Source organism: Lathamus discolor, chromosome 10, assembly GCF_037157495.1.
Source record: "Lathamus discolor isolate bLatDis1 chromosome 10, bLatDis1.hap1, whole genome shotgun sequence".
In the NCBI taxonomy this organism is placed as follows: domain Eukaryota; kingdom Metazoa; phylum Chordata; class Aves; order Psittaciformes; family Psittacidae; genus Lathamus; species Lathamus discolor.
Window position 1 is genome coordinate 20,085,681 of NC_088893.1, and position 10,779 is coordinate 20,096,459.

Consider the following 10,779-nt stretch of genomic DNA (forward strand, 5'->3'; position numbering starts at 1 on the left):
TGCCAGTTAGATGTATTTGTGTAAATCATGCAGCACCCTTGTCTTGAAAGATAACAGCACCCATTCTTTAAATGGTAAACACTTGGGGATGAGCTGCCAATGGGCGTGAATTTGGTTTGGTGATTTCTTTCAGGGTGGGCAAAGCCACATCTGTATGTCAGCCCTGCAAAGCATGATTAATACTTGTATTTCATAGCAGTTTGTTCTGTTCTGTGCTCTATTTCTGCAGCGGGTTTGATCCAGCATCCTCTGTGCTGTCCCCAGTCCCACAAAGCACAGAGCATGGTGCTGCTGGTGGTCCTGGTCCAGCAAAGATGGATCTCCTCTCCCCTGTGACGAAGAGCTGACCCCTCTGCTTCCCTGCTCCAGCAGTGACAGCAGCAGGATGCTTTGCCAGCAGGCAGAGAAGGAGTAACCTTTGCCTACAGGAGTTATGTTTTGAGTGTGCGAGTGCCGAGGTTAATAGGGGAAGGCAGTATCTGTTCCTGGACCTGATGAGTGAGCTGGTGAAAGGGAGGAGGCTTCGGAAGCCAGGCTTTCAGCAGGTCCCTGCTTTCCATCTGGCTGGGAGCGCAGAAGCGCTCAGCCTCCTGGCCAAGGCTCGCTGCCCCTGGGCCCTTATCTCTCAGCAAAGTGCAGCGGCTGGACGCTTTTGTGTGCAGCTTTGGAGCTCTCCTAACACTTGTCAGGCAGGGCTCTGGCGCGCTCTGGGTTTCCTCCCGCTGCTTCTGAGCTCCTGTGCTCAGAGCGATGTGAACGTGCAGATGCCTTGGTGAGCCCTGAGCTGGGCTTCTGTCCCCTTGCCCCAGGGCGCTGCCAGGCTGCTGGTCCAGGGGCAAGGACAAGCATCCAGGGACCTCTGCCAGCCTTGCTCAGCTGTGGGTTAAAAGAAGTGATGGGCTCAGTACAGCTGAGAACATGTCCAGTCCTGCTGAGTGCGAGTGAGTGGTTCTGAGGGAGAGCTGGGTTAGAGGTACCCCAGCTCTAACATCCCATCCATGAAGGGGTGTTAGAGAACTTGTGATGTGCAAATACAGACGTCCCCTGGATGCACAGTCCAGAGCAGAGATGGGGAAGGTTCTTAGCAGTTTGCCCTTGAGATGCTTTTCACCTGGAAGTGTGGTTTTTGCTTGTGTGAGATCATTTCAGGTCCCTCAGAAGTGTGATTTTCCTTGCCCATGTATTGCTAATTGTTCTTGGTGGTACAAATGAGCACCAGAAGCAGTGGTATCTGCAGGCAGGAGTCTGGGGAGGTGTGTGTAAGATGGCATAATTATATCCTTTGCTCTGTGTAAGGATAGCCGAAGTCGGCAGGGACTAAGCGTAGGTGACTGCATTCACGAGAAAGCCCATGTGCAGATGCACAGTGTTAGATTGTGGCTCGCTAGGTTGTTCCTGAAAGGTTTTACTGCTCAGAAATAAGAAATCAAAGAAACGGGTATTTTCTTACTTATCCTTAATGCAGCCATCATTAATGCGGCAGCAGGGATTTCAATGGGTATTTTCTTACGTACCCATACTGCAGGCATCAGCAGGGATTTTATTTTGCTGTGCATCAGGCTTTGTTATAGGTGTTTCTGCAAGATGTAAAAGCCTTTTCAAAAGTAACCTTAAACATCTGCAGAATCTGGTAACAAATGAATGCTTCCCCATGCTCTCCTCCTTCCTTTTACCCTCCCTGTGCAATTCTGAATGGGATTGTTTTAGGGGGAGGGATTCTGCGCAAAGGTAGGGCTGCGATCCGCCTTTCCACAGCTCCAGCCTCCGTGCATCCTGCCGGGAATCCCCAGCAGTCTGCTTTCCCTGCTGTGCAGACAGCAGAGAGCACAGCTGAAGGAGATCATTCAGCCTGTACCCCCTTCCCAAACAAGCCTCCAGCATATGGAGTCTTGAGAAAGAGCAGAATATTTCACCCTAAACCGTGCCTCAGCTCCCATGTAAGTAGGGGAGTGCTGATGACACCCTGCTATCTCCTGTGAAGTGCTCAGGGAAACAGGGATAACAGCATCTGGAAGTGTACAGCATCACTGCTTGGCAGCTGCTGCTGTCCTCCTGCGCTGCCTGCGCCGTGCCGGCCGCTCCTTGCTGTGGAGGCTGCAAATAACCCCCAGAGCTTCTCCAAGCGGAAACAAGAACTGCTCTGCGAGACAATAGCTCCTCCAGCCTCTTCTTCTGCTTTTGTGGTACTCACGTGTGAGCCGAGGGCTGTGATCTGGCAGGAATCCTGCCTGCAGGGCTGCACAATGGCTGTGGGATTGCTCAGGAAGCATTGCATAAACCCCATGTTTCTGCTGGACAAACAGTGCCAGCAGAAGCTCTGGGATTCCTGGCTCTTTGGCCTTGCACAGCGTTTGCTGCTGCCCCTCCTTTGCCTTTCCATTTGGCAATTTGTGTTTGCTGTCCTCCTCTGCGGCCTCCTTGCCATGCAAAGCAGCAGCTGGGTACCTTCGTGGGGAAGGACAGAGCTCATAGCATCGGTGTTGGGGAGAGAGCCCCAGCGCATCAGTTCATGGTGCTCCTCCTTGCTTTTACCCTAAGCTGTTAGTGGGGCTGGGTGGTGAACAGGCTCCATGCACAAACAGGGCATCCTGTTTCTTTAGTTTTCTTTTCCCCTTTTTGCTTTTCCTCTTTGAAATTCAGGATGTCTCTCAGTGTTCTTCTGGCTGCCCAGACATCACTGGGAGCCCCCATTTCCCTTCCTCTTCGTGCTTTTATGCCTGCTGAAGATGCAGATCCTTGATTCAGAGGCAGACAACCAACAAGAGAGAATGACTTGGCTTTCTTTTATTTGATTTTTGTTATTTGTATTGCTAACTGGAGCGGAGCCAGCATCCAGCTGGACAATCCTCCCCTTCCTCGAGCCTCAGAGAGGTTTAGACCCGCAGCTCACTGGGTGCTGAGCCCTGTTTCAAACATGGACCAGGTCAAAACTGCAGCTCTTTATCTCCCTGTGGCAGTTTTGGCTTCTTTGAATGTCTTTGCTCTGTGTGAGGGATGCAGAGTGGCTGCTGCTCAGTGCAGGGACAGAAAGGAACTGGACTAGTGCTCAGAAACATGGCGTTTTTCCCACTGTGATCTACGTCTTCCTCCAGTCTCCTGACTGAATACTGTGCTGTTCACTGGAATTAAACAAAGCTATAGAATTACACTTTTCTGTTTTCTTTTGTTCCTTTTTCCTCCTTTTTTCCTGCTGGAAAGGACACACTTTTACCTCTCCTCACTTTTCCTTTCCCAAGGGTATTGAACCAGCTCGTGCCAAAGCTTACCCATGGCGGTGGGAGCCCAAGGAACAAGGGACTTTGTGCTTCAGGCCATCTCTGCCCCTCACTGCTCTGGGGAGCCGGTAGCCATGGGGACAGCAGTGGCTCCTGGGTGCCTGTGGAGTGCACGTCAGCCCTGGCGACACACTGGACTGCTCAAGCGCATCATCTTAAAATAGGCTTCATATGTGATGCGGAGGAACCCAAGCAAAACACCGAGCCCGGCCAAACCCAGATTTGTGCTTGTGGTTGCCGAAGCTCGTGAGAGCAGCTCTGTGTTTCCTTAAAGAGGATTTCAAAGAGGTTTTTTTCCCCTTTTAATTCTCATTCTTGATCCTTGAGCTGGGGGATGGTCATGGTGGTGATGGTGACTCAACGCAGCATCCCACTGTCATCTCCTGGTATCACTTGGTGGCCTGGAGACGGGCAGGGTGGCCGGAGCAAGCAGTGGGACAGGCAGTGTCCCAGGCAGTGTGCCCTGGCACTGAGGAAGCTGTGGTCACTGCACAGGCTGTGCTCCCCCAGGAGGTAGAACGATGGCAGGCAAAATCACAGGATCCTTATGGAAAAGTAAGGGTGCTTTGGAGGCACGGACCTTCCATGAGGCCACGAGCAAAGGAGCTTCTCATGTGAAACAACCAGTGCTTAGCTTGGACCCAGGACTTAATTCTGGGGGGAAAACAGAGCTCACTGGCCTTAACTTGGGCATCAGGACCTCTGCACTGTGCAGGTGTTTCAGTGCTTGTGTTTTGTCCTTATTTCTCCCTGTGACAGGGGGAGAAAAATATCCCTAGTTCACAATGCTGGAGCATCCTGAAGCTCTGTGGTGGGCCATGGATGGGCTTTTCTCCAAGGATGTTAAATACTGGCTCATGATTCCTCTGACGTGTTCTACAGGCAAAACCAGCTGGTGAGTAGAAAAATGCCTCTTCAGGACTGGGTGTGTAAATGCTTTGTCCCAGAGTGTACAGAATCAAGGTCCTGGTGAGTGGAATTAGGGTGACGGTGAGTGTAGTTGCACCCTGCAGAACAGATTGTGCTGCCACTGCTTCATTGGCACAGCTCAGCGGTCACCCAGGGCACCCTGAGCGATTCTATCATGTTGAAAAGCAGATCTGGGCAGAGCAGTTTCTCTCACCTTTGAAAGGCCTCATGATAGCAAGTGTGAAAAGCACCAGTTCAGTTGGAAAAATAAGGAAAGAAAGGGGAAAAAAGCCAACAACCAACCAAAAAGCCCCAAAGCCCACAAAGCCTCTGCAGAGCTGGCAGAGCCTGGAGCATGGTAATAGCAGCAATGGCTGACTCAGTCTCCTGTGTCCTCCCACATAAGTCGGGTTTAACCCAGCCGGACAGGGATACCTAGAAAGTCACACGCTGCCCTATTTCGGGAAAACCCATATAGAAAATAAACCCATGGGCTAAATAAAGCTCGGGCAGGAAGCGATGGCTTCCCGGGGCAGAAAGCAGCGGTGATGCTGGTTGCAGCTCCCTGTGGCCGGCAGTGCTGGGGCAGGGAAGCTCCCACCTCCGTTAGTTTTGAGGAATCCTGGCAGCGAGCTCCGTGGCCCCCGGTTCATCAGGGAACTGCTGCAGCCTTCGTTTGAGCTGGCCTGATCCCTGCGGGGCCGCAGCCAGCAGCTTTGTCGCTGGCCAGAACCCATCGTCCCTTTCAGCAGTGATGTGGTGAGCACGCGCCGATGCCAAGCCCAGATGGAGTTGTTCCCCGTGCAGATTCCTTCCTCCGGGTCCTTCTCTTTCTTCTTTTCTTCTTCCTTTTGACACTTGCTTATTTGCAGACTTTGCAGAGTTAAAGGGGTTGCGTCCCGGAGTCAGTTTGTGTTGGCCCCATCGATAAATGCCAGCTTTGCCTGGGGCTGCTGGACATGTGGAAATGGCACCAGTGAGACAGCAAGAGTTTCTAAACAGGCTTAATTAAATCTGAGCAACACTTGTGCAGGCTGCTGGACCCCTCCTGTCCCTGGAAAACACTGCAGGAGAGCTGGGTTTTCTTGCTGTCAAGCTGGAGCTGGGCTGCTCTGGGTACCTGCACCCTGGGTGTGATGAGAACGATGTGAGGATGGTGCCAGGGGCAGGACCTGTGGGGCAGAGGGAGCCCGCTGGCAGTTTGGGGAAAGAAAATGGAATTTGAGCTTGTGAATGGAAATGGACTTGGGTGAAAACCCTGGAGAGGACAGGGGTGGAGGGTGCCGCTGCCGTCACATCGTTCGTCCGTGCAGGACATCACGGCTGCTGACAAAGTTATTGTGTGCTGCCCAATTGCTTTTGGATGATGTTCAGGCACCAAAGGGGGGCAGGAGCATCTCTCCAGGCTTGTTTGTAACTCTTCTGTGGGGTGTAATTTCAGGGTTGGCTGCAGGGGGAGGTGAGCAGGGAGATGTGGGCAGCACCAGACACCGGACCCCTGGGCAGTGGGGAGATGAGCCAGGAGGTGCAACCAGAAACGGCCTTTTACTAAAGAGGAGCGAGGGTTAAACCGCGCAGTTTAGCGTGGAAGGAAGAGAAGGCTTGGAAGGATTAGGAGTAATGGGATGGAGCAGCCCCTGGCTGGGGGAGCAGGATGATCCATGGAGTTGTGGTGTGCATGCGGGTATCCGATGCATGTGTACAAAGTTAACTTGTTTCACAAGCATTAAGAAGAAAGTACGTTACAGAAACCCAGCCCCAGAGCCTACAGGACTCATTGCCTGTGCAGGCTGGAGCAGTGGAGGGTGTTTAAGAGCTGTGGGGACTTTGCTCTGCTCTTTGGTGGAGACCGTGTTAATCGGCTGGGCTTAGTGGTGTGTGGCGGATGTCGGGGAGGGACAGGAGGGCTGTTAAGCACAAGGAAATCGCTGCTGTCTAGATGGGCTTAACGCAGTATAAACTGCATGGAACACACAAAGTTAAATCCTGAAGTGGTGACTGAGCTGGAGTTTCCCAGCCCAGAGATGCAGACGTGAGTGGAAGGTGATGTTTCCCTGCACGGCATTGCCCGGAGCTGATGCTGAAGCAGTGTCCGTGCACAGGCCATTTCCTTTGGACAGAAAGGCATCTGCAATGTTTCAGAGGTGGTTGTGTTGCTTTTCCCTTCCTTTGTCACTGTCCTTTTTCGCATAACAAGATTTCAGAATGGGAGGAAACCATCAAGAAAGGAGCCTGGGAGCAGAGATGCCCCAAACCCAAGTGAGCAGGCTTCCTGCCTGCTTCCTTCCGGGTCCTGCTATGCCCACTGCACTGCTGTGCTTGGCCGGGTGATGCACCCTTCCCTCCATCCCTCCCTCTTCACCTGAGCACCATCACACCTGATGTCCCCCCGCATTCCCTATTTGGGGAATATTTCTCAGCTCCTTAACTGGGAGGCAGAACTGCAGCCTGTTTGCTCCCCACTTGACAGCTCCCAGCCTTGCTCAGCTGGGGCTTGTGAGCCATGCCCATTAATGCGTTTCTATCTCTGCCATTTACTTGTATGTTCTCTGCAAAAAAGCACACTGCAGAAGCTCCTGCCCATAAATTCCTCTTCTGGCTCTTGCTAGATTATGCCTGGCATATGGGAAAACCTGGATGGGGAAGCCTGAGTTGCCTGTACCCATCTTCCCTCTGTTCAGAGTGTTGATACGGTCAGATGTAATAAGGGCACAGCTGGATGCCCCTCTCTAACTCTTGCTTAGAAAGCTCGTTTGGGTAGCAAAAGGTAGGATATTCTTTTTCTACCTTGGAGAAGTTGGGGAAAAGCTATGGGGACTCTGAGGAAAGTTGGCAAAATGGTGTTTTAATTTAGAATCCATGACTGCAGAGTCCTGTTTTGGAATGACGCCTTTGGCTACCCTGCCTCTCACCAAAGATACTGCGATTGTGCCCTGCAGCCTGCCTGTTGGGTTTCATTTGGTTTAGAAAAGTAATTAGAAGAAGGTAAAAAAGCAGCAGCAGCGTTACTGACTTGCTTTACAAAAGCAAAGGGCTTAGGCCAAACACACTGCTATGAAAATAAACAGAACCGCTTTTTTCTATTGCAAGTTCTTCCCGTATATTGAATTTCCGTGCTCTGGTGACAAGGATGGATCTGCCTGAGTGAGCAGCGATTGGATTCAGATGGCTTTGCCTTGCGATTGGTTTTGCTTTGGAAAGCTGGAACTGTCCTTGGAGAGGAAGGTTTGGACCTGAGCTCGAGGCCTTATTCTCTGAAGAGCAAAGCCCTTGCAGCCTCATTTATTGGAGCTGTTGGCTTTCCATGGCTGCGCCTGGAAATTATTTGCCTCCTTTATTTACCCTGCGCTTGAGGCATGTTTTCAATACATGCAGCAAGCTGGCAACTGCAGTTGTCACTCGAAAGGCTTGACCTGTGTTCCCTGGCTCCTGCTGTGGGTCTGGGCCCGGGCTCTTGTCCAACAGGTACGTTGTTCTCCAGGTTACATCCCTAATCTCTCTGGAGAAACGCTTCCAGGCATGGCGTTGGCCAGGATAACCGAGCCGCCCCAGTAACCCTGGCAGCATGGCTGGTGGTGGCACCATAGGGATGCTGCTGCTCATCCCCTGCCCGTGCCATCGACCTCCCTCCGGATGTTCTCTTTCTCCTCCATTTCCCACTTACATTTAGTGTCAGCACAGTCGTGGCAAAGTCCATGGTAAATGCCACGTACAGAGCACGAGCTGCAAACTGAGACTAATTTGGCACCAAGTTCAGTCATAAAGGATAAATGTGCTTTATGGCCACATTCAGGATGTAGCTGTAATGGCTAAATAAAACCATACCCCAAGTGAGGGAAGCTGTCAGCTACAGCCCAGGGGAATCGGGCATTTGTGCAAGCCAACAGTGACTATTGCAGAGCAGAAAAAGGGGAAAGGACTGAATGACTGGAGTGCAGAGGGAAGGGGAGGAGAAGGAGGGTGTGTGGGAGGGTAATGCTCATGGTGGGTTGAAATCAGCATTGAGGAGCGCTGTGTTTCTCAATGACAGTGTCATTTCCTCTGTGCCCAGGTGACTGCTCAGGTGTGCGGCAGAAGAGAGGAACAAATGAGCTCCAGCAGAGCCAGGCCGGGATGCAGGATCAGGCCATGATGGTTCCTCAAGACTGGAGCCCAGGTGCTCTGAAACCACCAGAGCCCAGAGCAATGAGTGCATGTGACAGGTAGGGCACTGGGGCTCGTCCCCTCTGCCACCGTGCTGGTTTCTCACTGGTGTCACCTCAAGAGGTATTTAGCTCCTTTTCGCAGTGGGGAAACTGAGGCATGTGGTGGCTCCTGAGGCTGGGTGTGTTTGGGGCATGGCAGCAGATCTGGCACCTGAGCCTGCTGCTCCTGAACTGCTGGAATTGGGCTCCTACAGTGAGCTGGGTCCAGAGCAGGGGCAGCAAGGAAGGAACCTGCTGCCAGCAGCTGTGGTGGACCCAGGATGCTCTTCCAGGGAGGGGGAGTGGAGGTGCTCTGTGTCTTGGGTGATAAATGCACCGTGGACCAGCTCCGGAAATGGGGCAGGGGAGGATGTGAGCGACAGAGGATTCATATCCCGGAAAGGCTGCGGTGTAATGGCTCGGGAATTCAGCATGATAAATGCATTTGTCTGTGCTGTAACAGACAATCTGCTTAATGTGGGAAGCAGAGTTTCCTGCAGCACTGAATTAGTGGGGAAGGGAAAACCCTGAGAGCCAGGAACTGCCGGGGAGAGAATTAAGCAGGTAAACCCATTACCAGGGACCACCTCTTTGTGTGGGGATTACACTGAGGTTTAAGCTGCAGCTTTCTGATGCTCAGTGTCTCCAGGAGTGAGGGCTGTAGCAGGGGCCTCTCCCTCCCCTTGAGGGGCTTGACCCGAGGGCTGGGATTAGCAGTTGCCACAAGCCACCCTCACTAGCCGGAACAAATTGCTGCACGTGCTTAGAGACAGCCTGACCTGCACGAACCGTGGTGATGCCTCGAGGTGGAGGTCTGCCAAATCCCCCCATTCTCCTTCACCATGGAAATCACTCCTCTTTAATGAGCTGGGTTACACTGTCCCTTTAGCCTGAGCAGAAGTTTGCTCCGACTCCCTCCATAGCTCAGGAGAGCTGCAGATACTGGCTCTATAAACAGAATCAAGGCACATGTGGGAATAGATGTGGCGTCCCAAGAGCTTATTTCAGCTGGCACACTGTGAAGGGGTTTGGCACCATCCATGGTACCTGCACTAAAGGAAGGCTGAGGACAGTGTGAAGGGAGGTCTGGGGTGCAGTGGGGGTGCTGGGGATGGGACGCAGTGCCATGGGATGAGCACTGCCAAGAGCAAGGCTTGGGTTGTGGCTCTGGGGCCTCCCTTGGTCCTTGCTGGAGCCTCAGAGGGGACAATGCTACATGGCATCGTGGTACCCCACAGCCCCGGCCTGGCCACCCACCACCGCGTTGTCCCATAGCCTCGAGATGTGTGTGTCCTCTGTCAGCCTTTCCAAAATGCCAACCACAGGAAAACAGCAGCAACCCAACTTTCCTTTTGCTTGGATTCCCATCAGTTCCCAGAGCTTAATAACAGATTATTTCAGGCTTCCTTGCTCCAGTTGTTTTGGCTTTTCAGGCTGCGGCTGAGCGATGTCTCATGGGCGAAGCAGCCCTCTGGGTTAGAGGAAGAGGAAGGAGAAGCCACTTTGTGGGATGAGTGTTCTTGCTTGTCACTGTAACCCCCCTCTACCCTTCCTGCCCCTCGCCCCGGGGGTCCCCCTCAGCCCTGGCCCCATGCGGGGTGCAGGGGGGCTTCTCGGGGTGGGAGCAGCCCCGGCACCCCGGGGGAAGCGGGGCAGGGAGGCAGCGGGGGACCCGCCACTGCCCGGCCCCCTCCGAGCTGCCTCTCGCTCCATTTGTCAGCCAGATGCTGCTCCAGATGTTGCCGCTCCGCTGCGCGGCCGCGGCGCCTCCGCATCGCCATCTCCTGGGCACCCGCGGTGCGGGGACGGGACCGCGGCTGGGTTTGCAGCGGGGAAGCGCAGATCCCGAGCGGCCGCTCGCAGCAGTCCTGGGTGCTGTGCCCGCTATTTCCTTTACCTTTCGGTGCTTGCTCCACCGCCCCATGAGCTCGTCCCCGCCCGCTCCTGTGGGTCCTGCTCCAAAACTAAAGCCTTGCTGCTCGCCTTCACAGAATCAGGGAATGGTTTGGGTTGGAAGGGACCTTAAAGCTCCTCCATTTCCAACCCCTGCCATGGGCAGGGACACCTTCCGCTACAGCAGGTTGTTCCAAGACCCATCCAACCTGGCTAAACCCGGCACTGCAGCCCAGCCCTACCCAGCTTTCACCTTTCCTGGGCATTTTCACGTCATCCATGAAGAACATATGGGAGCCATTAGACCCAGATTTACATTCCTCCCTAACGGATGGCAGCATGTCAGAGAGTAGTTTATTTAATGTAAAGTGTGATATTTTTAACAAATAGCTTCAGCTCTCCCAGTGCAATAGTTTGTGTGACTTTTCATGCCCTTCTTCCTGGTGCAGGATAAACAGCTAACAGGAACTGGCGGTCGAGCTTTAAATCTCTGCAGAGGACTCTGGAGCCAAACAGGA

General features: G+C 53.1%; 1 long non-coding RNA gene across 3 annotated transcripts in view; it reads left to right on the forward strand.

Moving 5' to 3' along the window:
* The first annotated feature begins 1,064 nt into the window (after nt 1-1,064).
* Nucleotides 1,065-10,779, forward strand: part of LOC136019822 (uncharacterized) — a 32,138-nt gene continuing 22,423 nt past the window's right edge. For 2 of the 3 annotated variants that reach the window (XR_010615073.1, XR_010615075.1), the window contains exons 1-2: nt 1,065-4,170; nt 8,236-8,386. This is a non-coding gene — a long non-coding RNA (uncharacterized LOC136019822). Of the gene's footprint in view, nt 4,171-6,110; nt 7,410-8,235; nt 8,387-10,779 lie in introns of those variants that run through there. The other variant, XR_010615074.1, reaches the window with a different exon arrangement.